The sequence below is a fragment of the Benincasa hispida genome, chromosome 4 (assembly GCF_027475165.1).
Source record: "Benincasa hispida cultivar pf3 chromosome 4, pf3_genome.v1.1, whole genome shotgun sequence".
NCBI classification, from domain to species: Eukaryota; Viridiplantae; Streptophyta; class Magnoliopsida; order Cucurbitales; family Cucurbitaceae; genus Benincasa; species Benincasa hispida.
Window position 1 is genome coordinate 6,985,705 of NC_143481.1, and position 27,995 is coordinate 7,013,699.

General features: G+C 36.3%; 1 pseudogene; it reads left to right on the forward strand.

The window, feature by feature from the left end:
• The first annotated feature begins 1,856 nt into the window (after positions 1-1,856).
• On the forward strand, positions 1,857-7,400 carry LOC120076039 (heavy metal-associated isoprenylated plant protein 3-like; annotated as a pseudogene).
• The last annotated feature ends 20,595 nt before the right edge of the window (positions 7,401-27,995 follow it).

Sequence of the window (27,995 nt, forward strand, 5' to 3'; positions counted from 1 at the left end):
CATGGAGCTTTGTCGATTGGATATGAGTAAATGCCAAATAAAACAACTCTTATTTTATTCATAATAATGTGTATATATTACAAACTACGAGACTCTAGAGAATTAGGACACCGGTCCCAACCCTTGGTTCATTACATGATTATATAAGAGTTATATATAGTAATGAATGAACATTGCATGAGACACGACACATAGGTTAAATTTATAAAAAGTTATAAATACCTAGTCTAGCTTAGCAAGGTGAATGATTTTGGTTGTTTCTTTTATAAGAGTTATATTAGAAATTAGAACTAAAATCAATAAGAAAGACATGCATGCTAACTTAGGTTTATTCAGGTTTTAAAAGAGTTTTAAAATTTGATGGAGATAGACCTAAGATCACAGTTTTAATGAGATTAGAAATGTAAATTTAATCTTTTAATCGGTTTAATAGGATTAAATTGACTAATAAAAGATTAAATATGTAGCAAATCTATCTATAAGGGACCTTTTTATCTAAGGCGGGTTCTATCTAGGCTGGGGTATTTAAGGTGACGAAAATGGAACACCCCTACCTAGGAACCTACCTAGAAAAGTGAATTAGATAAATTTGATGCACGCATGCAATTTTGATGATAGTCTATTAAAGTGTTTAATGGGACTTGATTCGAACTTGTTTAATTAGCAAATTAAACTTAACTTAGATAAAATCAGTAGCTAGATTGTCTAAGTTAATGAATCTCTAGGTAGAACATTCAGTAGGAGGTACTTGGGGTACATGATACTTCACTTAAACCACTACACGTTTCTCCATAAAGTTCACACCGTGAGTTCTATCCTCGGTCTCGTGGCACCCAGGGAGTGTCCCCCAAAAGGATGGTGTTTGGGTAGGTCAATACCATGGTGAACTGAAAGAATATTCATAGTAAGTGGGAGCGGGACGTGTGACAACATATCCCTTGATTTCTCTCATTATGTTGGATAACGTATTGTGCATCGCCTCGAGGCACCTTGGGAGTGTCCACCTAAAGGATGGCAGTTTTGCAAAACTCTTTATCTGATCTTCTGAAAAGGATAAGGTCTCTTTAGTCTCTTGTCCTAATCTGATTTTTCCCTAACGTGGGCACATTAGGGTGGGACTCTAGGGCCTAAAATGAGGGGTTACACTTACCGAAATTGTTAAAGGTTAACATATTCTGGATCGAAAAATGGTGACTATTAGAGTCAGTTACAAGCGTTATTTGTCTAAGGGTTAAGAATATCTCATCTCAGTGAAGGGGCACTTGATCACGCCACTGATAACTTTTGTCCTGCCTTGGCAGGCATCGTTGCAAAATAGATGTCTTTTTCACTTAGGGTACATTAGAACTATTTTGCTAAAACCTAAAATTGGTGATAAAAGGGGCAATGCATAAATTTATTAAGTTTATTTATGTTGGTTTCAACAACTTTTAATTATGGAAACCACGACATTAGGATTATTAGTCGCCGACAAATTACATGGTGACAATTACGCTAGTTTAGAAAACTCATTACTTACCATATTAATCATCAATGATCTTTGGTTCGTCCTTACGAAGGAATGTACTCCTATTCCAGCTTCTACTATTGCTTGAAATGTTCAAGGTGCGTATAAGCAATGGACACGGACGAACGAGAAGGCCCAAGCGTACATCTTGGCCAGCATAAACGATGTCTTGGCCAAGAAGCATCAGCCCATGGTCACTGCACGTGAGATCATGGAGTCCCTAAAGGGAATGTTCAGACAACTGTGCGGGCAGATGAAACACGAAGCTCTCAAAAGCATCTTCAACTCCAAAATGAAGGAGGGTATATCTATTCGAGAACATATCCTGAACATAATGGTCCACTTTAACATGGCAGATATGAACGGGGCCTGCATCGATGAGGGTAGCCAAGTTAGCATAATTCTACAAACGTTGCAAGAAAGCTTCCTACACTTCGTAAGCAACTCTGTTCTGAACAGAGTTGATTACACCCTTACAACGCTCCTCAACGAGTTGCAAACATTTCAATCCTTGTTGAAAACCAAGGAGAAGACAGTTGGTGAGGCAAATGTTGCTTCATCATCTAAGTTCCACGGAGGTTCGACATCAGGAACTAAGTCTACACCTTCTTCGATAGTAAGGGGAAGGGGAAGGCACCAGCTAACCAACAACCTACCACTCAGCTGGGTAGGCAACCAGCGCCAATTGAAAAAGAAAAATGTTTCCATTACAACCAGAATGGGCACTGAAAGCGGAATTGCCCTCATTGGTTCAAGGAGAGGAAGAAGGCTAAGGCCAAGAGCAAACAAAGTAAATATGATTTACTAATTCTAGAAACTTGTCTAGTGGAGAATGATGATTCAGCCAGAATTATAGACTCTAGGGCCACTAGTCATGTTTATTCTTCTTTTCAGGGGATTAGATCCTGGCAGCAGCTTGAGGCTGGTGAGATGACAATGCGAGTAGGCACCGGGCACGTCATCTCAGCTGTGGCAGTGGGAGGCCTCCAGTTAACTTTACATAATAGGTTTATCATTTTACAAGATGTATATGTTGTTCCTGAATTAAAGAGGAACTTAATTTCTATAAAGTGTTTGCTTGAATGTAAATACACCCTCAACTTTTCAATGAATAAAGTGTATATTCTTAAAGATGGTGTTGAGATATGTTTAGCGTTACTAGAAAATAATTTGTATGTGCTAATACTGTTAGCAACAAATTCCCTCCATAACATAGAGATGTTTAAATCTGTCGTAACTCAAAATAAACGACTTATACTTTCTTCTAAAGAAAGTGCCCAACTTCGACAGCTTCGATTAAGGCACATTAATCTCAATAGGATTGAGAGATTGGCGAAGAATGAACTTCTAAACGAGTTAGAGGAAAATTCTTTACCTATGTGCGAGTCATGCCTTGAAGGCAAGATGACTAAAAGACCCTTTACTGTAGAAGGTTATCGAGCCGAAGTGCCTCTAGAGTTAGTACATTCAAACCTTTGTGGTCCGATGAATGTATGAGCCAGGGGAGGTTACGAGTATTTCATCAATTTTATTGATCATTACTCGAGGTATGGGTATGTTTATTTGATGCAACATAAGTCAGAATCCTTTGAAAAGTTCAAAGAGTTCAAGGCTGAGGTTGAAAATGCATTAGATAAATGAATTAAGACACTTCGATCAGATCCGAGTGGAGAGTTTTTGGATCCTGAGTTCTAAAACTATATGATAGAACATGGAATTGTTTCCCAACTCTCAAAACCTGGTACTCCTCAGCAGAATTGTATATCAGAAAGGAGAAACAGAACCCTGTTGGCATGGTTCGGTCATTAATGAGTTATACTTCTTTACCGGACTCGTTTTGGGGTTTTGCAATAGAGACTACAGCCTATATCCTAAACTTTATTCCTTCCAAGAGTGTTGCTAGAACACCTTTGGAGTTGTGGAACGAGCGTAAAGCTAGTTTGTGTCACTTCTGCATCTGGGGCCGCCCAGCACATGTGCTTGAGGCTAATCCTAAGAAATTGGAACCACGATCGAGGCTATGCCTATTTGTAGGTTACCCTAAAGGAACACGAGGGGGTTACTTTTATGATCCTAAAGAAAACATGGTGTTTGTGTTGACAAACGCCCTAAGATCATATAAGGGAGCACAGTCCAAGAAGTAAAATAGTATTAAGAGAACTTTCCAAATATACTACTGAAACTTCAACAGGAGTTGTATAAGAGCCTGCTACATCAATAAGAGTTGTTGATGGAAGTTTATCTAGTAGGTCAAAGACCTCGACGTAGTGGGAGGGTTGCGAACCAACCTGTTCGCTATATGGGTTTAACTGAAATCCTGACTATGGTAGCCGATGGCGAGGTTGAGGATCCATTGTCTTATAAGAAGGCAATAGAGGATGTTGACAGAGATGAATGGGTCAAAACCATGGATCTCGAGATGGAGTCTATGTATTTCAACTAAGTATGGGATCTTGTAGATCAACCTGATGGGGTTACATATATAGGTTGTAAATGGATCTACAAGAGGAAATGGGGTGTTGATGAGAAGGTGCAAACATTCAAGGCTAGACTTGTGGCAAAGGGTTATACCCAGGTGGAGGGAGTTGACTATGAGAAGACTTTCTCACCTGTTGCCATACTTAAGTCTATCTACATCCTCTTGTCCATTACCTCATATTATGACTATGAGATATGGCAAATGGATGTCAAGACTGCCTTTCTGAATAGTAATCTTGAGGAGACCATTTACATGGTGCAACCCAAGGGATTCATAGCCCAAGGTCAGGAGCAAAAGGTTTGCAAATTGAATCGATCCATTTATGGACTGAAATATGTGTCTCGATCTTGGAACATAAGGTTTGATACTACGATCAAATCTTATGGCTTTGACCAAAACATTGATGAGCCTTGTGTCTACAAGAAAATCATCAACAGTTCAGTAGTATTCTTAGTACTATATGTAGACGCTATCCTACTTATTGGGAATGATGTAGGTTTACTGACTTCAGTTAAGAACTCGCTAGTGACCTAATTCCAAATGAAAGATTTGGGAGGCTCAGTTTGTTTTTGGCATTCAGATCTTTCGAGATCGAAAGAACAAAGTGTTAGCACTGTCTCAAGCATCGTACATTGACAAGATGTTGATCAAGTACTCGATCCAGAACTCCAATAGGGGCATTTTGCCTTTTCATCATAGAGTTACATTGTCTAAGGAGCAATGTCCTAAGACACCTCAAGAGGTTGAGCAAATGAGACAGGTCCCCTATGCATTTGTCGTTGGCAGTTTGATGTATGCAATGTAATGTACTAGACTTGACATCTACTATGTTATAGGGTTAGTCAGTAGATATCAGTCTAATCCAGGACAGGGTCACTGGACTGTCGTCAAGAATATCCTCAAGTATCTTCGGCGAACAAGGGACTACATGCTTATGTATGGATCTAAGGATTTGGTCCTTACTGGATACACGGACTCTGATTTTCAGACTGATAAGGATTCTCGAAAATCTACTTCAAGATTAGTGTTCACTCTTAATGGAGGAGCTGTAGTATGGCAAAGCACTAAGTAGGGGTCATCGCTAAATTCACTATGGAGGTCCAGTATATAACAGCTTATAAAAAATGAGCTCATTTTGCTCGGGAAGTTCTGACATGTCTAGGCCCTTCACCTTTTACTGTGATAATAGTGGTATTGTAGCGAATTCCAGAGAACCTAGGAGTCACAAGTGCGAAAAACATATTGAGTGGAACTACCATCTTATCAGAGAGATTGTTCATCGAGGACACATGATAGTCATGAAGATAGCTTCGAAGCACAATGTTGCTGACCCATATGAAGGCTCTCATGGCTACAGTGTTTTAGGGTTACCTTCAGAGCATGGATCTACGGGATTGTCCACGACTGGACTAGGGCAAGTGGGAGTATTGTTGTACTGGCCGTTTGAGCCCTAGTTTATTGATTTGTACTTGTAATTTTTCTTGTACACCCCACTAGCTTTAGGACAAGTGGGAGATTGTTAGGGTTGATACCCTAAATCTCGCTGGGTCCAATAGTTTGTAAACATGTATTTGAACAGACATTATGTGACGTAATAATATGAGATATTTTCTTCACTACAATATTTGATATATGAGATATTTGTTGCATTAACCACAAACCAATAAACTAAAATCCCTGATTATCATTATAACTTAAGCATGTATGTAATCACATACAAATGGATCATGCTTTAAGTGATAACCTAAATGGTCTGTAGTAAAATGGTCTGTAGTAGATGGATAAAGGATGGAAACCTTATCCTGTTGACACTACGAGTGTGGCTCGCTTTGTAGATGTTACAAGTGTTGTAATATACTGCAAATGGTCTGATCCTGACCATTCATGTATTCGACATGTGAGCGAGGATGCTCTATATAAAAGAGTTTGTATAAGATAAGACCACGAAATGTTTAGTCTCGTTATATAATGTCGTTCATGATAGAGACTTTCATTTCACTACACTAGAAGAAATTTGGGCTTTAATCTTGGTAGGAAAAATTGAAATTGGATGTATAATGTCGATTTAAAAAAAAACTTTAATGTCGGTTTTAAACCGACATTGAAGATGGGCTTTAATGTCGGTTAAAGGTGTAATATTTTTTTTTTGTCTTATTTTATTAAATAATATATCCCTAAATCGCGCGCTCCTTCTCTTCTTTACGCCTAAACCCTTCTCTCCCGCATCGTCACTAAACCTTACCTTGCCCAATCCTTAAACCTTTCCATCATCGTTCATCGATCGTTATCATCTTTCTTCCTCGCCGTCTGTTGATCGTTCTTCAGCTTTCTTCGCTCGCCGTCCGTCAATCCTTCTTCAGTTATTAGAGTGATTTACCCATTATCAGCAATGCAAGAATCTGACACCATTAATATGGCACTGTTTTTTGTTTGTTCTTTAGGTGTACAGTCTGTGAAAGCTGAGATTGATGGCAACAAATTGACACTAATGGGGAAGAAAATAGACGCAACAAAACTCCGTGAGAAACTTTCAAATAAGACAAAGAAGAAAGTGGATTTGATTTCACCACAGCCCAAGAAGGAAAAGGACTCAAAGCCCAAAGATAAAATCGACGATGACTAGACTTCTTCTAATAACAACAAATCTGACAAGAAAATAGATGAGAATAAAAAGAAATCCAAAGAGGTAATTTGAAAAATCAACAAACCCCTAAATGAAAAATCGGTCCCCTCTGTGATTCTATTTGATTTTGTGTGTTGTTCTCTGTTTTCTCAGCCGCCAGTGACGACGGCAGTGTTGAAGGTTACACTGTCAAGGCTATATAGAGAAGATTCAGAGAGTAACAACGAAATTCAAAGGTAAGAGATATAAATCAACAATTATTATCACTAAACAAGAACATGATTTCTGATTTAGTTTGATTCTATTTGATTTCAAATAGGCGTTCAAGAGATGTCAGTGGATAGACAAAAGGATTTGGTGACAGTGAAAAGCACAATGGATGTTAAGGCCTTAAGTGTTAGCTTAACTAAGAGACTAAAACGGCCCGTTGAAATTGTCCCAATGAAAAAGGAGAAGGATAATAATAAAAATGAAGGTGGTGGCGGCATCAACAAGAAAGACCACCTTGCCACCGGTGACGGCAATGGTAATGGCAACGGCAATGGCAATGTGGAGGTAAGAAGAAAAAGAAAGGCGGTAATGATGGTGGCAGCAGCGGTGACAGAAATGGTGGGGAAGATGGACGTGGAGATAAAATGGAAGGGAACAAAATGGAGTATATGGGAATGGAAGGAATAGGGAATGGACACGGATATGGATACGGGTATGGGCCGGGTGGGCTTGTGGGGGAGTATTTACACGCACCACAGTTGTTTAGTGATGAGAATCCAAATGCTTGTTTTATAATGTAAAAATGAATTTTGGGAAGAGAAGAAGAGAGGAGTGTAAAAAGTGAGAATAGTTTTTAGTAGTATGGTTGAAATAGGCATGACCCGTATCTCTTTAGATGAGCATATATTTAGAAGAGACAAAATTTATTTATTTAGGCCGCGATGATCTGCTCCAATATTGCAATATGGTTGAAATAGGCTACATGTGTATTTTGACATACATTGCGTAAGTATTACTCAGCTAGATTCATTCATGTATACTTTGTTTCATGTTGATAAATAATAACTTTAACTTTGTTTAGGTATCTTTGGGATGAATGTGGTCACGATATTACGAAGAAGTTTTTTATAATTGATCAAGCAAGAATATCGCCACACGTGAAGTCTCAAGATATCTGATCCAGAAATTTAGCCAATCAACTAGAATTGGCTAATTTAGACCAATTAGTCCTCATTCCATATAACACAGGGTAAGTAGATACAAGTTCTTAAGTTATTTTTAATTTGCATTATACACGTACTAATATTTAAAAAATTTTGCTTATTATAGTTATCATTGGATATTGATTGTAATCAATCTACAAGAAAATTGTGTTTATGTTTTGGATTCTCTTCAAAGCAAGGTCCAAGAGGATTTTCATGGAGTTATAAATATGTAAGTGTAATTGAACTTTCTTAGCTCTTAATTGAATTATCTATGTTTAAATAATGTTTTTAAACTATTTAGTGGATTGAAAACATGGCAAGCCAAGTACATTCTCCAACACTATCGGTCTTCTCCAAAATGGAAACCTATAAAGGTAAATTTGTATTCATTTTTTAACATGAAATAGTGCATAATCCTATTACACCCATTACTAGCCTCGTACGTAAATTATTTATTTTTTATATAGTGCTAGTTTTAATTTAATAAATGGACGTAAACTTATGTTGAATTTATCTTCTTTTTTTTTCCTTTTTATAGTTCAATACAAAAGATGCATATATGCAAGGAGAGATCGACGTAATTCAGACCCAATGGGCAAGTTTTCTTGGCCGATTTGTGTAAGGATGTAATTCTTGTTTTTTATCTCAATAGAATGTAAATGCTAGCTTAGAATGAATGTGAGTTACCACTTTCCTTGAAAATAAACCTTTGCACTTTTACCTGATTTTATGAGCATGACTTGTTTTTAGAGTAATTAAACTGTAGTTTTGATGATAGTTTCCTATCACTGATTCATGGGCATTTATGGTACTTTTAATATTATGATTCGTTGGAAATTTATATCAAAAATATGTTTTAGCTTGGACTTATTGATGAAAATGTTTTGAAAATCCTATTTTAGCTTGATATTTGTGAATGAGAGAAATGATGGCTTGGTGTAAGTATTCTATGAAAGTCTGGTTCTAGTATTGTGATTCTCGTTTGTGGATAAATTCATAGGTGGAAGACATGATTTGTTTATTATTGGAAGCTATATTCATGGTATTATGGTTCTAGTATTGTGATTCTTATTTATTCATGGAATTAGTACTAATTGATACTTGTGAATGAGAGAAATAATGGCTTGGTGTAAGTATTCTATGAAAGTCTGGTTCTGGTATTATGATTCTTGTTTATAGATAAATTCATAGGTGGAAGACATGGCTTGTTTATTATTGGAAGCTGTATTCATGGTATTGTGATTCTAGTAGGCCACACTAACCCAAATATTCTTCCAAAACACATCGATAACACTAGTGTGCGACGACTAGCGATTGAGGACCCTGCAACCCTAAAACCCTACAGTCTCAGTATAGTGACGACATTAGTAGTCAACGGTGATAAATTCTTTTTCAACATTATTTAGGACTCTCACAGTAGCTTACAACAAAGTTTTCCTTCTATTGGACAAGGATTAAGCAAATTCGGACATCAACTAGCAAGGATTTAGGTTCTTTTGGATTCAGAATAGTTTCAAAACTCTTCGAATACTTTTTAGCAAGAATATGAGACTTTTTTGTTTAGACTTGATTCAAAGTGTCCGAATTGAGATTTAAAATTGCTTTGGGAGTCTTTCAAATAGTTTAGAAGTTCTTTTATACGCCTTGTGCAAGTGGAATTCTACTTCTGGAGTCTATTTGTTGTGTGCTAGCATGTTTCGGGCTTCTATTGTAATTTATATATTATTTATGGCTACATATTGATCAACTTGAATCATCTGTTTTGGCTAAATAATAACATGTTGTGATGTCATGTAATAGTGTAATAGCTTACGTGTGAATGAGTTATTAAGTGATATGGTGCATATGATTTTGTTGACTTGTTGAGAATGTTTGGTTGTGCATATGATTATGTTGGAGGCATGTTGTTAGGATATATGTTTTGACATGAGATATGGTTTAGGATTATATGGTAGAAATCATGCATTGGTGAGATTTTGTGAGAAGGGGGTTGAGAACCTTGTGAACTTGTAAAGAAAATGTCTCAATGTTGGGGGCATGTTGTTACTTTATGTGTTTTGGCATGAAATTTTTGTTCTTATGTTTATGCCTCTCAACTGTTTGTGTAAATGTCTCAATGAAAGCCAGCAATGGTTTCACTCCAATATGTCTCTCTGCTCCTAGATTTTGGCCTTTTAATGTGTCTATGGCCTTTGAAATTTGATTTGATTAATGGTTTTGTTGTATATGATACATTTGTTGAATTACTTGAAGTTCTTGTGCATAATTACTTGCTACCTTTTGTGATAACATCCTTAAGAAAGGTAGGAGTGAGAAGCTGAGTGATGAAGCAATTAAGGAGACATTTGAGAAGGTAATTTTTACTGTGATTTGGTATATCTCATTTGGATGTGTTTTTACTGTGTACTGGAAGTTTGCTGTTGTAGTTGGGAGAAATCTAGCAATTTGGATGTGGGTAGTCGTTAGCCTAAGCATACTGGAAAATAATAAGTGTTATCTCCTGGACTGTGGTGCTGAAATATTTGTTTGGGTTGGAAGAGTGACGCAAGTAAGGGAGCGAAAAGCAACAATTCAAGTAGCTGAGGCAACCTTCTGTGCCAAAATTTCAAGTAATTAAAGTTATGGACAGGATTTATCAAACAATACTTTATATTCAAGAATTTATTGCCAGCCAGAATAGGCCAAAGGCAACTCGTGTGACTTGGGTTACAAGGCTATGAAACACATTCTTTTAAGTCCAACTTCGAGTCCTGGCCAGTTGGATCAGTGACTACAGATGCTGAGGAAGGAAGAAGAAAGTAGCTGGTAGTTACCACATCTAATTGATAAAATGAGTTTTTTATTCTGCTTGCTTTAATTATTATTCAAAATGGTACTCTTTTTGAAAACAGCTCTGTTGAAGCAACAAGGTCTCGATCTCAAGGGATTAACAAAAAATGCACCAGTGAATAAGGAAGTTCCACCGTTGCTGGACGGAGGCGGGAAAATGGAGGTTTAGATGATAACAGTTTTGGTTGTTTGAAATGGTTAAATTAGTTTTGATTGTTTAACCGGGGTCCTGATGGTTTTCATTCTCTAGGTATGGCGAATCAATGGCAGTGCCAAAACTCCATTGCTTGCAGAGGATATTGGTAAATTTTATAGTGGAGACTACTACATCATTCTTTACACATACCACTCTGGTGAAAGGAAAGAAGATTATTTCTTATGCTCATGGTTTGGAAAGGATAGCATCGAGGTTAGTTAGCATTTAGGGTTTATTTTGAGAAAGTCTAACTATTTTAAGTTACATACTTAAACTTGGAATGTGGTGGTACACTTGCAAATTCAGTTGAATAATTGGTGTTGATTCTCTAAGAAAGGGAATAATGGAAGATGGTTTTCTTTATCTAATGAAAGTACTCTTAATTCCTGTAAAAGAATAATTGCTTGTAAACAAGTGTAGGGATGTTTTCTCATTCCTTACATTTTCATGGCATGACATATTTAAGTGCATTTGTACATAAACATATGTGTTTATTGCTGTTAAACCATTTTCTATTATTTCAAACCTCGGGAAGATCAAAAGATGGCTACACAGTTGACAAATACAATGTCCAACTCGCTGAAAGGGAGGCATGTTTAGGTACCATAAACATAAAGTATACGTGATAACTAGTTTCTATCTTTGGGAATTTCCTTATCATATGCTTTTTTCTTTTGGCAGGGTCGTACATTTCAAGGCAAAGAGCCACCCTAATTTATTGCCCTCTTTCAACCTTTTGTGGTGCTCAAGGTGGTAGTCTTATAAAGTTTCTTTCTTAACTCATCTCTTTTGATTAGAATTACGTTATAGTTTCTTTTACAAGATTCTGATGTGGAACTGAGAGGATCCTTGAGAGACACAGATAACCATCATTTTCTTAATGAATTCTGGTGTAGGGTGGCTTGAGCTCTAGTTACAAGAAACTCATAGTAGATAATACTTTGGCTAATGAAACTTACACGAAAGATTTTGTTGCCCTTATTAGGATATCACAAAAATCCATTCACAACAATAAAGCAGTGCAAGTTAAAGTTGAACGTAGTAGTGATTTTGATCATTTTCTTTCTATGTTAAGTGCGATTCATGCTTTTTAAAATGACTTTCAATCTTGCCTCTTGAGGTTTGAAATATATGTGTGTATACATATTCAAGCTGACTGGAAATAATGTTATAACATTGTCATTGGGTCATGTTTCATGTTTATGCTGAAAGCCTGTACTAATTTGAGCCATTGCAAGTCTTATGGTAACGTCTCAACTTATGATTATCTAGGTTGCAACCTCACTGAACTCTACTGAGTGTTTTGTCCTGCAATTCGGCTCTTCTGTTTTCTCTTGGCATGGAAACCAAAGTACATTCAAGTAGCAACAGTTAGCTGGAAAAAGTTGCAGAGTTTCTAAGGGCACGGTGTCAAACATTTTATCCATTTATATATATATATATATACATATATATATATATGAATGGATACAATCTTCCGTTGCATGGGTTACGCTTACGCCCAAACCTTTATTGTTTGTGATCCTTTGAACAACAGTGGTCAGACAAAGATGCTTATAACCAGACACTGATGAAGCTGGGGGGTCTATTCAAGAAGAATTATGAAGGGATCCATACTTACCAAGTGGAGAGGGACGGTAAACTCATAATGTTTGTAAAATCATAATCTTTCTATTACTTGTAATTTGTGTTTTCAATGCCTGAATTATTGTACGTCTTTTAAATTATCATTCTATAGCAGAATTTACGAATTAAATGTAATAGATTTACAATCCATACATGAATAATATGTCATAGCCATAGCGTTCGATGATGATGTGTCATGTTATACTTTTTTACTGAAAAATGTATTTGGCAAGGGAACTTTAAAAAACGGACAACAATTGATAAAACGGACAGATTCAGGCTTCAATGTTGGTTAAGAATTAAAAAACAAATAGGCTTTAATGTCGGTTGCAACCAACAGGCTTTAATCACTAAAGACCTTTAATGTCGGTTGCAACTGACATTGAAGGTTGTGTTATTGGTGTTATTGAAGCCCTTTAATGTCGGTTTAACATCGATATTAAAGGTAACTGACATTAAAGGGCTTTAATAACACTATCTTTAATATCGGTTGCCAACCGACATTAAAGCCCGAATTTCTTCTAGTGCTAAGATGACCATAGGTAACATGACCTTAATCTTCAGTGAGTTGGAAACTCCTACCTATGAGGGTGGTCCTTTGATTTGTATGGGTGCGAATGACCAGATCGCCGACTTAAACCTACCACTTTTGGGATTCGTCTAATTGGGGAGCTGGGAACTCAGCTACACAAGATGGAATTCACTCCTTCCCCGATTTAGAGGTTAGTAGATAAATTGCTCTCTTAAGGATTGATTCTGGGACTTGAAAATTATGGCGCCACACCTTCTCTTAGCCCGAGAAGAATTTACTCATAGTAGAACTATGGCGTATTGTTCATTGGAGGAATCAATGCTACTTGAGAAGTTAGATGTAATTAAAGGGGTAAAATGGTAAATTGACTCGACTATACTAATGATTTGTGAAGGGCCATCGTACTGTTGATTGGTTATATCCAATAGACACAGAAATATATCTATAGTGCGAAAAGTGCAATTGTCGGTCTTTAGTAGAATGCCCGGTAATTAACGGATGGTGGATATCGTGATTAAAGAGTTTAATCAGTTATTCACGTACCATTGGAGCTTCAAGTTATAGGTCAATAAAGTCCCTTTGGTAGCTCAATAGATTCATATTGAGAATCAGTTTTTGAGTTAGTTTAAAATGTTTAAATTAACTAGAGGAATTTTGATTATATATGATATAATTAAATTATATCAATTATATAAGATATAATTGACTTAATGTATTAGATATATTAATTGGAGGAATTATTATTAAATGCTATAAGAGAGAAAAAAAACTATGGTTTATATATTGCATGAGATGTGATATTAAGACTATAGGTTATAAATATATTGCTAGCCGAGTGAGTAACTTAAGAAAGAAAATTGGTTCTCATGCATAAGTCTTAATAAAGAGATCATACTGAAATATAAATCTTTATAGTAACCTTGACTGAAATATAAACTTTTTCCAAGCATAAAACATGTAAAGTTGTTTTCATCATAAAACATTAAACTGTTACTTAATCGAGAGTAACCCTACTGTGATTAAATAACAAAGTCAACTGCTTAGTCAAAAGAGAACTCGTTTGTTCAATCTCTGATTTTCTCTTTAAAGCATGTAAAGTAAAACGCATAGAAAACATGTCTTTAAAGGTACTAACGCATGCTTTGTCTATTTTGATGGAACACGAAACATACGCTGCGGAATAAAGATCTAATTACACTCTAATTGCTTTTAACTTAAAGGAAAAAAACATGCAATTGAAGGAAAAAACAGTAAATTAAAATGGATAGCATACAACCTTTGAAGCTTCTGAAAAACGCTTTTCCTTGCTGAATCCCGACCCGAACTCTTTCGGACCACCACTAGAGTTGACCTACTATCCTCTGGACTCAAAATCGGATTGTGGGACCCAGTGGATGAAGAAACCGAGAGAGAGAAAGAGATAGAAAAAGAAATGGAATTTTGGGTTAGGTTTGGGTTTTAAATTTGCTCCATAGTAGTGATTTTTCCAGCCCAAATTTAGAAAATAATTTTGAAAAAATGGCCAAAAGTTTTTAATCCAAATTAAAAAGCCCATATTTATAGAAAAGAGCCATGTAAAAATTGCATGAAATCAATTCATAAAAATCCAACACCTAGTGTCCACTATCTAAGTGGGCTTAATGTCTCCACTATAAGCCAACACCTAGTCCACTATTTTGTTAGTGGAATTATCCAACAAAGGTTTGGATTTTCCCACTAACTTTAGTCAAAGGGCAAAATAGTCATTTTGTCAAAATCAAACTTTGACCAAAAAGTCAACATTTTGACTTTTTATGATTTTTTTCATGTTGACTAATTTTGACCTCCCGAGCATGACTCCGCAATCATTTTCGACATTCAAATCACATTTGAATATAAGGTCGGTCAGAGTTTGACTTTTCAAAGTCAAAAGTCAACTCTTTGACTTTTTACATCTTTGACCATTTCCATTATTTCCGAGCTTCCAAATATGAACGTATTTATATTCTTGATATTTAAATCACATTTAAATATTAAAGCTATATCTCTAAACTGAAAAACTAACCACTATATCACATATACTTATCGGTTTCTCTCTCTTCACCTAATTCGAACAATTCGAATTATTCTATCATACTGTTCTAAGTTTATTCATATGAGTTAGTAGGGGAACCTAATGGACCTATAGATCATGGGCTCCAACGATCCGAGATTAGCTGGCTAAAACTCTTTTAGACGGAGCTAATCAATATTCATTAACTAACGGGTCATTCCACTATAGTCCCGTAGTTGCACTCCCCTCACTATAGATATATTTGTGTCCATATGATATAATCATAATTAGTAAGCTAATTCTTCACAGGTTTTTCGTAATCTCGACTGCGTCATAAAAACCGTTTTAGCCCTAAGACTACATCTTGTTCCTTAAGTTCCACTGATCCTCTAATGAACAATTGGTTTAAAGTCCAACCTATAAACCGAACCCCTTTCGGGCCAAGAAAATGGTGGGGCCCTTGTTCACCCTATGTTCCCAGCTATCCCTATAACAGGTAGGAGTGAACTCTGTCTTGCACCCTATGTTCCCAGCTATCCACATGATCTTACCCCGGAAATGGGAGGCTTATTTGGCCAGCGATAATGAACTGCCCTCACCTATGCAGATCTAAGAATAATTCTGAGTGAACAGGAGTTCATAGTTAGCTCAGGATTAAGATTAAGTTACCTAGGTCATCAATTAACGAAATAGTCAGTTTTATACATCAAACGGTATTTAGAACATAAAAAATGACTATTTCATGGTTCAGTCTTATGTAAACTCTTTACATAGGATGCCTCCACTTTCATGTCTCCACACGAACGATTTAGGATCACATCGTTTGTACTAACTACAAAATGGGCTGCATCATAGTGTCCCAAGAATAAAGCGCCCAACCTTATTCATATACTATAGACCATTTTGGCTATATATTTGAACTTGATCCACATTTATGTCACTTCATAAAGTTTAAACTACATTAAATAGCCTCAGGACCTTAGTTTATTGGATTCAAGATTACAATTTCAATAACAATTTTATCGAAAAACAAAACAGAATATGTTTATTAATTTACAAACTACGAGTTTTAGGACATAAAAGCCAACGAACTCCCACTTGGACTAAAACTCCTATTGGAGTATCACAATGCTGAATTTAAGTGAGAAACATATAAGTACAATAAACATATGAATACAATAAACTAGGGCATATACCTAAAAGTTCTCCCACTTGTCCTAGTTTACAAACTTCGTAGACCTAGACTCTGTAGGTGACCTTCAAACACTTTAGCCGTGAAGGCCTTTGTAAAAGGATCAACAATGTTTTGCTTAGAAGATATCTGGGTCACTACAACGCCTCCATAATGTATAATCTCCCGGATCAGATGGTATTTGCGCTCAATATGCTTGCCACGCTTATGGCTTCTTGGTTCTCTTGAATTTGCAACTGCACCACTATTATCACAATATAGGATGATAGGCAAATGCATATTTGGAACGACTTCCAAATCTGTCAAGAATTTCCTCAACTATACTGCTTCCTTTGCTACTTCACATGCAGCTACGTAGTCAGCTTCCATTGTGGAGTACACAATACAGTTTTGCGTCACACTTTTCTACACCATTGCTCTCCATTCAGAATGAACACTGATCCCGATGTAGATTTTCTTGCATCTTTATCGGTTTGAAAATCAGAGTCAGTGTATCCAGTAAGGATCAAATCCTTAGTACCATACACGAGCATGTAGTTCCTCGTTCTCCTAAGATACTTGAGAATATTCTTAACGACAGTCCAATGATCATATTCAAGATTGGACTGATACCTACTGACTATCCCTACTATGTAGCATATGTCAGGTCTAGTACATAACATTGCATACATCAGGCTCCCTACTGCAGAAGCATAGGGAATGCATCTCATATCCTCAACCTCTTGAGGTGCCTTAGGACATTGATCCTTTGACAAATGAATTCCATATCTGTAAGGTAACATACCTCTTTTGGAATTCTGCATCTTATACCTAGACAACATTTTTTTTATATAAGTTACTTGAGACATTGCTAGTGTTCTGTTCTTGCGGTTCCGAATAATCTGAATCCCCAGAACATACTGCACATTTCCTAAATCTTTCATTTGGAACTGCGTTACTAGCCATTTCTTGATGTCAATTAGGTAACCTACTTCATTCCCAATGAGTAGAATATCGTCAACATATAAAACTAAGAACGCTATAGTAGAATTGACGATCTTCTTGTAAACACAAGGCTCGTCAACATTCTGTTTAAAGCCATAAGATTTTATCACAGTATCAAATCTTATATTCCAAGATCTAGAAGCTTGTTTCAACCCATAAATGGATTTTTGAAGCTTACAAATCTTTTGTTCTTGACCCTGTGCAATAAACCCCGCTAGTTGAGCCATATAGATACCCTCCTCAAGATCGCCGTTTAGAAAGGCTGTCTTGACATCCATTTGCTAAATTTCATAGTCATAAAAGGTGGCAATGGATAACAGTATTTTAATCGACTTAAGCATGGCAATGGGAAAGAAAGTTTCTTCATAGTCCACTCCCTCTCTCTAGGTATAATCCTTTTCCACAAGTTGAGCCTTAAAAGTCTGTACTTTACCGGTTTGGTCTCGTTTTCTCTTGTAGATCCACTTACAACCAATTGGTTTTACATCATTTGGTCGATCTCCAAGTTTCCAGACAGAATTGAAGTACATAGACTCTATTTCGAGGTCCATAGCTTTTACCCATTGATCACGGTCCACATCTTTCATCGCCTGTTTATAGATCGATGGATCCTCTATGTCGTCATCAGGGATGATGACTTGTGTTTCTGTTAAACTCAAGTAACGGTTAAGCTGATGAACAACCCTCCCACTACGTCGAGGCATTCTCAAATCTTGAGAAGGATGTGACTGACCAGATATACTAGTTTTATCTAATACTTTAGTAGATGAACTAGCTCTATCTGTAGTGTCTTTGGAAATTTCATTCAATATTAGTCTACTGCGAGGTTGATGACTTCTTATATGGTCTTCCTCTAAGAATGTGGCATTTGTCGATACAAATACCTTATTCTCTTGAGGATCGTAAAATATACCACCTTTTGTTTCTTTTGGATAACCTATAAATAGGATTTTGCACCAACACATGTGTCGGGCACCCCCAAATCCTAAAGTGACGTAAACTGCCTTTACGCCCTTTCATAGCTCATAAAGTGTTTCTAAAACACTTTTAGAGGGAATGATATTCAAAATATAGATAGCAATCTCTAATGCATGTCCCCAAAAGGAATCAGGTAACTTAGCAAAGCTCATCATTGAGCGAACCATGTCCAACAAGGTTCTGTTTCTTTTTTCAGATACACCGTTCTGCTGTGGCATATTAGATGCAGAGAGTTGTGATTTGATTCTGTGTTCTATCATATAGTCCTGGAATCTTAAGTCCATATACTCCCCACCGACAATCTGATCGTAGTGTCTTAATTATTTTACCTAACTGGTTCTCAACCTCTACCTTATATTCCCTGAACTTTTCAAAAGAACAAGACTTGTGATGCATTAAGTAAATATGACCATACCTTGGATAATCATCAATAAAACTGATGAAATATTCATACCTACCTCGAGCTTTGACATCGATCGGTCCACAGAGGTCCAAATGTACGAGCTCTAAGGGTATTGTGGCTCTGAGACCTTTTCCAGTAAAAGATCTCTTAGTCATTTTTTCCTCAAGACAAGACTCACATGGAGGTACAGAATTGTCTTCTAACTGATTTAGGAGTCCATTCTTAACCAATCTCTCAATCCTTTTGAGATTTATGTGGCCAAGTCTTAAGTGTCATAGATAGGCATTAGAAGAAACTTTTTATCTTTTATTCTGAGTTTCGGCTGTTCTAAACATCTCAGTATTTAAGACAAATTTTGCTTTAGTTGGTCTTAACTTATGTAAGTTGTTTTCAAGTATAGCAGAACAAATTTGAATACCTTTTCTGAAACTGAACACTTCATTAACTTCAAAAGATATTTTATACATTTGTTCCAATATACATGTGATAGATATTAAATTTCGTCTCATTTTAGGAGCATACAAAACATCTTTAAGTATGATATATCTATCGTTGAAAAAAAAATTCAAGTCTCCCACTACTTCGGCCGAGACAACCTCTCTTGTTCCAACCTTGAGGGTGATCTCCCCTTCTTCAAGCTTTTTCCAGGAACTAGTTTCCTGAAAAGAGAAGCAAATATGATTAGTGGCTCCTGAATCCAATATCCAAGTTGAGATATCATACTCCACTAAACATGTTTCAGCAACTAGTAAATCATATTTACCTTGTGCTTCTTTCGAGGCAGGGACCTGAGGACATTCCTCAGTTAAGATAAATCTCAGGTCATCTATTGCTAGTGTTGAATTCATATTTGTTTTCCATGTTGAGTAGTTGTCGCCGTTAAGTTTTTTAGAAGCTAATAGTTGAACTAAAAAGCTAGTCATGCAGGAAAAAAATATATCCTTTTTAGTAAAAAAAACATTAATCTTTTAAGTCCAATCAAGTTTAGCAAAAAAAACTAATAATGTACCCTTCATTATCATATTTTGCAACGATATTTCAAAAGTTTAGAGTAACCTCCACCGAAGAGCAGTCGATGGGTAATACTTAGTCACTCACAACTTTTAGAACTGCTCCTCAAAGTTTGATATGCTTTTAACACTGGTGTCAATCCAGTGGACACAAAAGCATATATTTAGCTACTAGAATTGTTCTCCCTTTTGAGACTAACTCTCATGTAAACTTGTGTTTACCCTTCCTCTAGAAGACCTTCACTCAAACGCATACCTTGCTGTAGGTCTAGTACTTAGAAATTCCTTGAGATTTTGTCTCTTTCTATGCGTCCAAACACATCCCACTTATGCAACCAACACTTGCTCTAAGTGTTCCTTTAGCCACACATGGTCATCCACAAAGGCCTCTATGCATCTTAGCCTTCAACGCAAGTTTTCCTTAGCCCAAATAGCAAGTCAAACGCATTGGAATACTCTGCTCATAGTCTGCCCGAGCGCCTACTTTGAGTTGCCAACTAACTCAACCCAAGCAGTTGCCTGCTTGTTCATAAAATTCTAGATTCGACTTACTGAATTAATAACTCGAATTCTAGAGCTCATCTCAAGAAATTTTCTTCTACAAACTTGTTTAGAATTTTCAGCTTCAAACTCTTCGTGGTTCATTCTGAAGCCTCAATTCTTCATCAAAAGCCCAGATTCTCCCATGAATTAAACCTCTTATCACTTTCATCCTTCTCCGGCCTTATTCCGGTGAGACCTTCTTCCGACAGCGTCACCTCTAAAACTAGACTCTCAGAGCTTTCCAACGACACCAAGATCTCTTAATTTTCATGGAAGCATTGTTCAAATTGAGCTTTTAAAGTTCAGCCTCCCTTTTATACTACTTCCCACCATTTACAATTAAAGCCTAGCATGATACCTTCAGCTTAAAAGGAGTTAAATCTGGTGCTTAAGATAGTTGTTGCCCCTTAATTGGTGGTTAAGACTGATACTTCACCTACTAACAACGCATGCTTCCAACTAGGTTCAACGCATACCTTAGTTCTCACGCAAACCTTTTTCAATGCATGTGTTGTGCCTTAGCCACCTCTCAGCCTCAATCAACGCACATTCAACCCTTTCAGCTTTGTAAAGCCTGGCCCACACAAGCTCTACTCATCACATGACAAGCTTGACCAACCTTACTCTAGCGTACAACTCTAACGCACATTGAGTAGCCAGCGCTCAATGCCCAGACTAGTCTACTTGCACGCAAGCCTCAATCGTTTAGCTCAGCGCCCATCGCATAGCTCTTGTTCTCACTCATCGTTTATCTCTCGTTATCGCTCATCATGTAGCGCTGACCCCATCGTCTAACGCATCACGTCCATTGTCTAGCGCTCACGCTTATTGTCTAGCACCATCGCCTAGTGTATCGCTTAGCGCTTATGCTTATCGTGTAGCGCCATCGCCTATCGTGTAGTGCCATCGCCCATCGTTTAGTGCATTGTTTAGTGCTGCAAGTAGTGCCATCGTGCGCGCAACACTCCAACGCCCAGCACCCACACTCGCACACACCTAGCATAAGGCCAGCGCATGGGCAAACACTTAGCCAATTTTCTAGCTTCACCCAAGAGTCAAGCTTCCAAACTTAAACATTTCTTCTAACTTTTCACCATTTTCCCAATAATTATGATGGAATACAAGACATACGCAGCGGAATTGGGACCTAATTACACTCTATTGCTTCTAAATTAAAGGAAAATAGCATGCAATTGAAGGAAAAAACAGTGAATTAAAAGTGTAGGATACTACCTTTGAAGCTCCCGAAAACCGCTTTTCCTCGTTGAATCTCGACCCGAACTCTTTCGGACCACCACTAGAGTTGACCTACTATCCTCTGGACTCAGAACCAAGTTGTGGGACCCGGTGGATGAAGAAAACCGAGAGAGAAAAGAGATGAAAAATAAAATGGAATTTGGGTAGGTTTGGGTTTTTTTTTTTTTTTTTTTTAAACTTGTGATTTTTCCAGCCCAAATATGAAAACCAATTTCCAAAATTACAAAAAAAAATCTTTTCATTCAAAATGAAAGCCCAATTTATAGAAAAACCCATGCAACAATTGCATGAACTAAATGCATAAAAAGCCAACACCTATATTCCACTATCTTAGTGGGCTTAATGTCTCCACTATAAGCCAACACCTAGCCCACTATTTTGTTAGTGGAATTATCCAAAAAAAAAAAAGTTTGGATTTTCCCACTAACTATAGTCAAAGGGCGAAATAGTCATTTGGTCAAAGTCAAACTTTGACCAAAAAGTCAACATTTTGACTTTTTATGATTTTTCCCGTGTTGACTAATTTTGACCTCCCGAGCATGAATCCGCATTCATTTTCTCGAAATTCAAATCAAATTTGAATATAAGGTCGGTCAAAGTTTGATTTTTTAAAGTCAAAAGTCAACTCTTTGACTTTTTACATCTTTGATCATTTCCATCATTTCCGAGCTTCCGAATATGAAAATTTTCATATTCTTGATATTTAAATCACAAAGCTGTATCTCTATGCTGAAAAACCCGACCACTATCATACATATACTTGTTGGTTTCTCTCTCTCTACATAATTCGAACAATTTGAATTATTCTATCATATTGTTCTAAGTTTATTCCATATGGGCTAGTAGGGGAACCTAATGAACCTATAGATCATGGGCTCCAAAAATCCGAGATTAGAGACCTAAACTCTTTAGACGGAGCTAATCAACATTCGTTAATTAACAGGTCATTCCACTAAAGTCCCATAGTTGCACTCCCTTCACTATAGATATATTTGTGTCCATTTGATATAACCATGATTAGTAAGTTAATCCTTCACAGGTTGTTCATAATCTCGGCTGGGTCATAAAAACCATTTTACCCTGAAGACTACATCTTGTTCCTTAAATTCCACTGATCCTCTAATGAACAATTGGTTTAAGGTCCAACCTATAAATCGAATCCCTCTAGGGCCAAGGAGAGGGTGAGGCCCCTTATTCAAGACCTGGATTCAGTACTAAAGGGACAACCTATCTACTGTTCCTATAACAGGTAGGAGTGAATTCCGTCTTGCACCCTATGTTCCCAACTATCCACCCGATCTTACCCCTGAAATGGGAGGCTTATTGGGCCAGCGATATTGAGCTGCCCTCACCTATGCAGATCTAAGGTTAATTCTGAGTGAACAAGAGCTCATAGTTAGCTCAGGATTAAGATTAAGTTACCTAGGTCATCAATTAACGAAATAGTCAGTTTTATACATAAAACGGTATTTAAAACGTAAAAAGTGACTATTTCATGGTTCAATCATATGTAAACTCTTTACATAGGATGCCCCCACTCACATATCTCCATATGAACGATTCAGGATCACGTCATTTGTACTAACTACAAAGTGGGCCGCATCCATAGTGTCCCCAAAATAAGACGCCCAACCTTATTCATATACTATAGACTATTTTGGCTATATATTTGAACTTGATCCACCTTTATGTCACTACATAAAGTTCAAACTACATTAAATAGCCTCAGGACCTTAGTTTATTGGATTCAAGATTATAATTTCAACAACAAATTTATCGAAAAACAAAATAAAATATATTTATTAATTTACAAACTACGAATTTTAGGACATAAAATCCAACAAATTAAACATCAATTCTCACATTAACCTACTCACCATACTGGTCTTAGTAGAGAACATACATAAGTAGAGAAATTAGAATTCAGGTTTTATATTTGGGGCCTATCGACGTGTACGTAAAAATAACATTATCGACATCGGCTAAGGTTATCGACGTTGAGTGAGTGAGCAAAAGGGGTCCACCTCAACTAAGAAAAATAAGTATAAGTAAAGTACGTATGTTTTACGAGACAAACCAACTGAAGGATCTCTTATCGAAGAGTTCCATGAGCGCGTTCGGATCGCTCTGATCTCATCGTGACCGAAATACAACATTATACATTCATTCATACGAACAATTATGCAAACAAACACTAATTATCGGCATGCTATGAACGACAAAATAACAAGGGAAAGAGTGTCATACCAGTTGAAGACGTTCTTCAAAATTCAGCACTTCATGCAGCGAAAAACCTCCACTCGATCTACCAACGCCCAGTGGAAACGTCGACTGCAGCAGCACGAACAACTGTGAACACGCACGCTGTGGGGACGACACCACCAGAAAAGAGCCCCGGGTATTCTCAGAGTGAGAACCCAAAGCGTGGTCTTTGGTGAATTTGGTAGAGGAAGGAGGAAACACGAATTATGTAGGCGATAAGCAAGTAGAAGGGAAAAAAGGCGTTATCGCATAGCACGTTGCTTATCATTTAGAAGACACTACACGATCGTGTAGATTTTACTGAACGATCGTTTAGGAAATAGTACACGATCGTTTAGCAAAATCGGCACACTATACGATCATTTAGAGAAGCTATCCGATCGTGTAGCAAATAGTGTGCGATCGTTTAGGCGCGAGGCAACTATCGTATAAGCTCTCAATTCTTTAAGCGGTCATTTTCTTTTTCATCAGCACGTGATCTCTTTTTTTCTTCGGGCGATTGATCAAAATGAAAACTATTTTCATTTTAACTCATCGGTTACAACAACTGATGTTGCCCCACTAATCCACGTCCGAACGTGAATTTTGAATTAATTATCATATAATTAACCAACTAATTAATAAATAAATATAATCATATTATATTTTTATCCTATAGTTTGATATCACATATCTACAATAGTATTTTCTCCTCTACTTGATATAAATCATATTTATATCTAATTTCCTCCAAAATAATGTATCTCATACAAATTTAACCAATTATATCATATATAATTAACCAGTCCAATTATATCATATATAATCGAACTTCCTCTTGTCAATTTGAACATTTCAAATTAACCCACACACTGGTTCTCGACTTTATCCAAGCTACCCAAGGGACCTAATGGACCTGTGGCTCGAACCTCCAACGGTCCGTGAATAGCTGACTAAGCTCTTTAGCCACGAGATCCACTATCCGTTAACAGTCAGACATTCCACTAAAGACCAACAGCTGAACTCTTCTTACCACAGATATATTTCTATATCCATCGGATATAACCAATTAGAAGTACGATGACCCTTCACAGATGCTCGTAAGTACAGCTAGGCCTAATTACCGTTTTGCTCCTATAGTTACATCTGACTTCTTAAGTACCACTGATTCCTCTAATGAACAATACAACATAGTCTAACTATGTGTGAACACCTCTCGAGCCAAGAGAAGTTGTGTGGCGCCACATCGTTCAAGCCCCGGAATCAGTCCTTAAGAGAGCCATCTATCTATTTACCCCTGCCTCAGGGAAGGAGTGAATTCCATCTTGTGTAGCTGAGTTCCCAGCTCCCAAATCCGACGAATCTCCAAAATGGTAGGTTTGAATCGGCAACCTGGCCACTCGCACCCATACAAATCAAAGGACCACTCTCAATGGCAGGAGTTCCCAACTCACTCAGGATTGAGGTCATGTTACCTATGGTCATCCTAGTGAAGTGAAGTCTCTGTCATGAACGGTATTATATAACGAGACGTTAACACTTCGTGGTCTGGTCTTATACAAACTCTTTGTATAGGACACCCCCGCTCGCATGTCCCCAACACGAATGATCAGGATTAGGCCATCTTGACAAGTCACAATACTTGTGACCATTCCACAAAGCGGGCCGCATCCGTAGCATCACTAGGATAAGGTTTCCCTCCTATATCCATATACTACAGACCATTTTGGTTATCACTCAAGATATGATCTACTTGTATGTCACCACATACATGCTTGAGTCACATACAGATAACCAGGGATTTTATGTTTTTTGGTTTGTGGTAAAGCAAATAAAACAAGCAACTGAGCAAAAATACAAGATATGAAGTAAGTATCATATATTAACAACACAAGCGTTCGTACAAACTGTTTACAAACTATAGGACACGAAACTTTAGGACATCAACCCCAACACCAATGTCATGTGTAGTTTCTAGGACTATTGCACTTTATAAATATGTTTTCATGTACGATGATCTTATATGAACAATATATGTTTTCTTAACCCTGAACAATGGAAGTTTATGTCTATTTAGTAAATTATGATTTAGTCATCATACCTTATTTATGAAAGTATGTTTTAAAAGTCAGTCACTCACTGGGCATTATAAGCTCACCATTTTAAAATGTTTTCTCTCCAAGTAGCGACCGATTTCCCATAGTCTAGTTTGCCTCTGCCAGTCTGCCACAAGCTTGAAGAATTGATACAGTTGAAGTGTTTAAGGTGGTCCATTTATTTTGCTTAAGTTTGAACGCTCATGTACATAGTAGTGGGAGGACAGAACCCTAAGATGTATCTATTATAATTATAAACTAGTGAGAAGTCTATTTCTGAGATGTATATAACTTGTGAATGTTTCAGTATGGCTAGTAAAGTTTGAAAGCATACTAGGCTTCAATTGTGAATGCTTTAGTGAGATAGTACTTAAATATGAAATGTCTATTAGGTTAAACAAGTGCAAATGAAATAGGTTACAAGTAATAGGTTGGATAGTAGGTGTCATAAGAGGGTTGGCAACTACTGTCTTCACATCTCTTCTCAAATTAAGAGGGTAGCCTGGGAGGAGATATGACAATAAATGTATCAGGTAAGCATCAAACTATAAAAGTTTAATTGTCAAAAATGATTTTATTGACACAAGATTGATGTAGAGTTTAGAAATTTATAAAATTTCTTAGTGAATGAAGTAGATGATACAAACCTTGAAAGTCCAACAAAAAAAAACTTGAAATTATTTTATAAAGATTCTTATAGACACCCCAAATTAAATAGCTAAAAGTAGGGGACAGGTATCCTATTGATAGAATGTGATGTGGCCCATATATAAGTTACACAATTAGGGGGAAAATACAAAAATAAAAAAATATTAGTTAGCTCGTTGGTATCACATGATGAAAAAGTTCATAAACAAAATTTGCAATTTAATAATAATAACAAAGATATTCTTTTGATACATTTTCACTCACCTTCTATCTACATTTAACCCACATAAATAAAATTTCTACTCTTTAAAATAAGGTTCAAAATTGTAACACCTAATCCCTATGCAACTCATTTTATACATATTAGAAATTTCTTTTTGAAGAAATCATTTAAAAAGAAAACTGCCACATAATAGATGTTTATTAAGTGCAGTTTGGGACGGACTACACTCATGTTTTTTTCCTCTAAAAATATGCATATTTAAAAGGGAAAAAGGTAAAATTAAAGATATATATATATATATATATATATATATATATGATTCTACCACTTGGCTAGGATTAATTGGTTCAACTTTTAAGCACTTAGGTAATTGTTGTGTGCTAAAGGTAAAACCAATCTTAAAACGAAAACATAACCATAAACAATTCCATCAACTTTTGTTTTTGGTTTTTTGTTATTTGTTATTTTGTTAGCAAAACAAAAGCTTATTGTTATTAAGTTTGAGAGAGAGGATGTTAGATTATATTTAATTGAATTAGATTTTATTTCATATATTCCTTTGAGTTGATCGCTGTTGAATTTTCAATTTTGAAATTGATCTATATATCTTTACATTCTCAACTAAGAGATAAGTATATCATATCACGATTTACATATTATTTTTATAAAAAGATTTTAGTCCTCATCTATTATAAAAATGTAGGAGGATCATATGTGGTTTACTTGATAGTGGAATGAAATCGAGAAAATTACCTATAACATACTGAATTATTCCAATAATTGTGTAATTTAATTTAAATGAAATTATGTCTATATGATTTTGCTTTTGATTTCTATGAAAAAAAAAAAATTGAAACAAGAATATACTGACTCATAATTTATCTTGATTTGTGAAAGCATGGACTCTTTTGATATGGCTGTGGGCCTTTGTGAGAAGAATTCGATCACCTCTAGCCTACGAAATGCAGCAACCTTGTAATTTTCAACAAACCATCATTCAATTTTGTTTTATTTTTGTGTTAGTAAAATCAAACTTGGTCATTACAGCTGTTTCTTTATTTTTGTAATTAATAAGGAATTTCATTTTTATTTTTATTTTTATTTTTTTTTTTTGTAAATTACACTTTTTTATCCTGAGATTTAGAGTTGATGTCTATTTGGTTATGAAGTTTCAAAACAGACAATATAATCCCTCAGGTTTGTAAAATAATTCTAAATGGTTATCGACTTAACTTTAACGAATGCTGATGTGATGATATATTTGTTTTATTTGATTATTTAGCAAATAAATTATAAAAAAAAAATAATTGAAAGAAAAAAAGTAAAGAATAAGTAGTAAACATATGAGAGAATATTAGACAAAGGCCACATTAATTAATAAACATATGAAGCAGCAATTA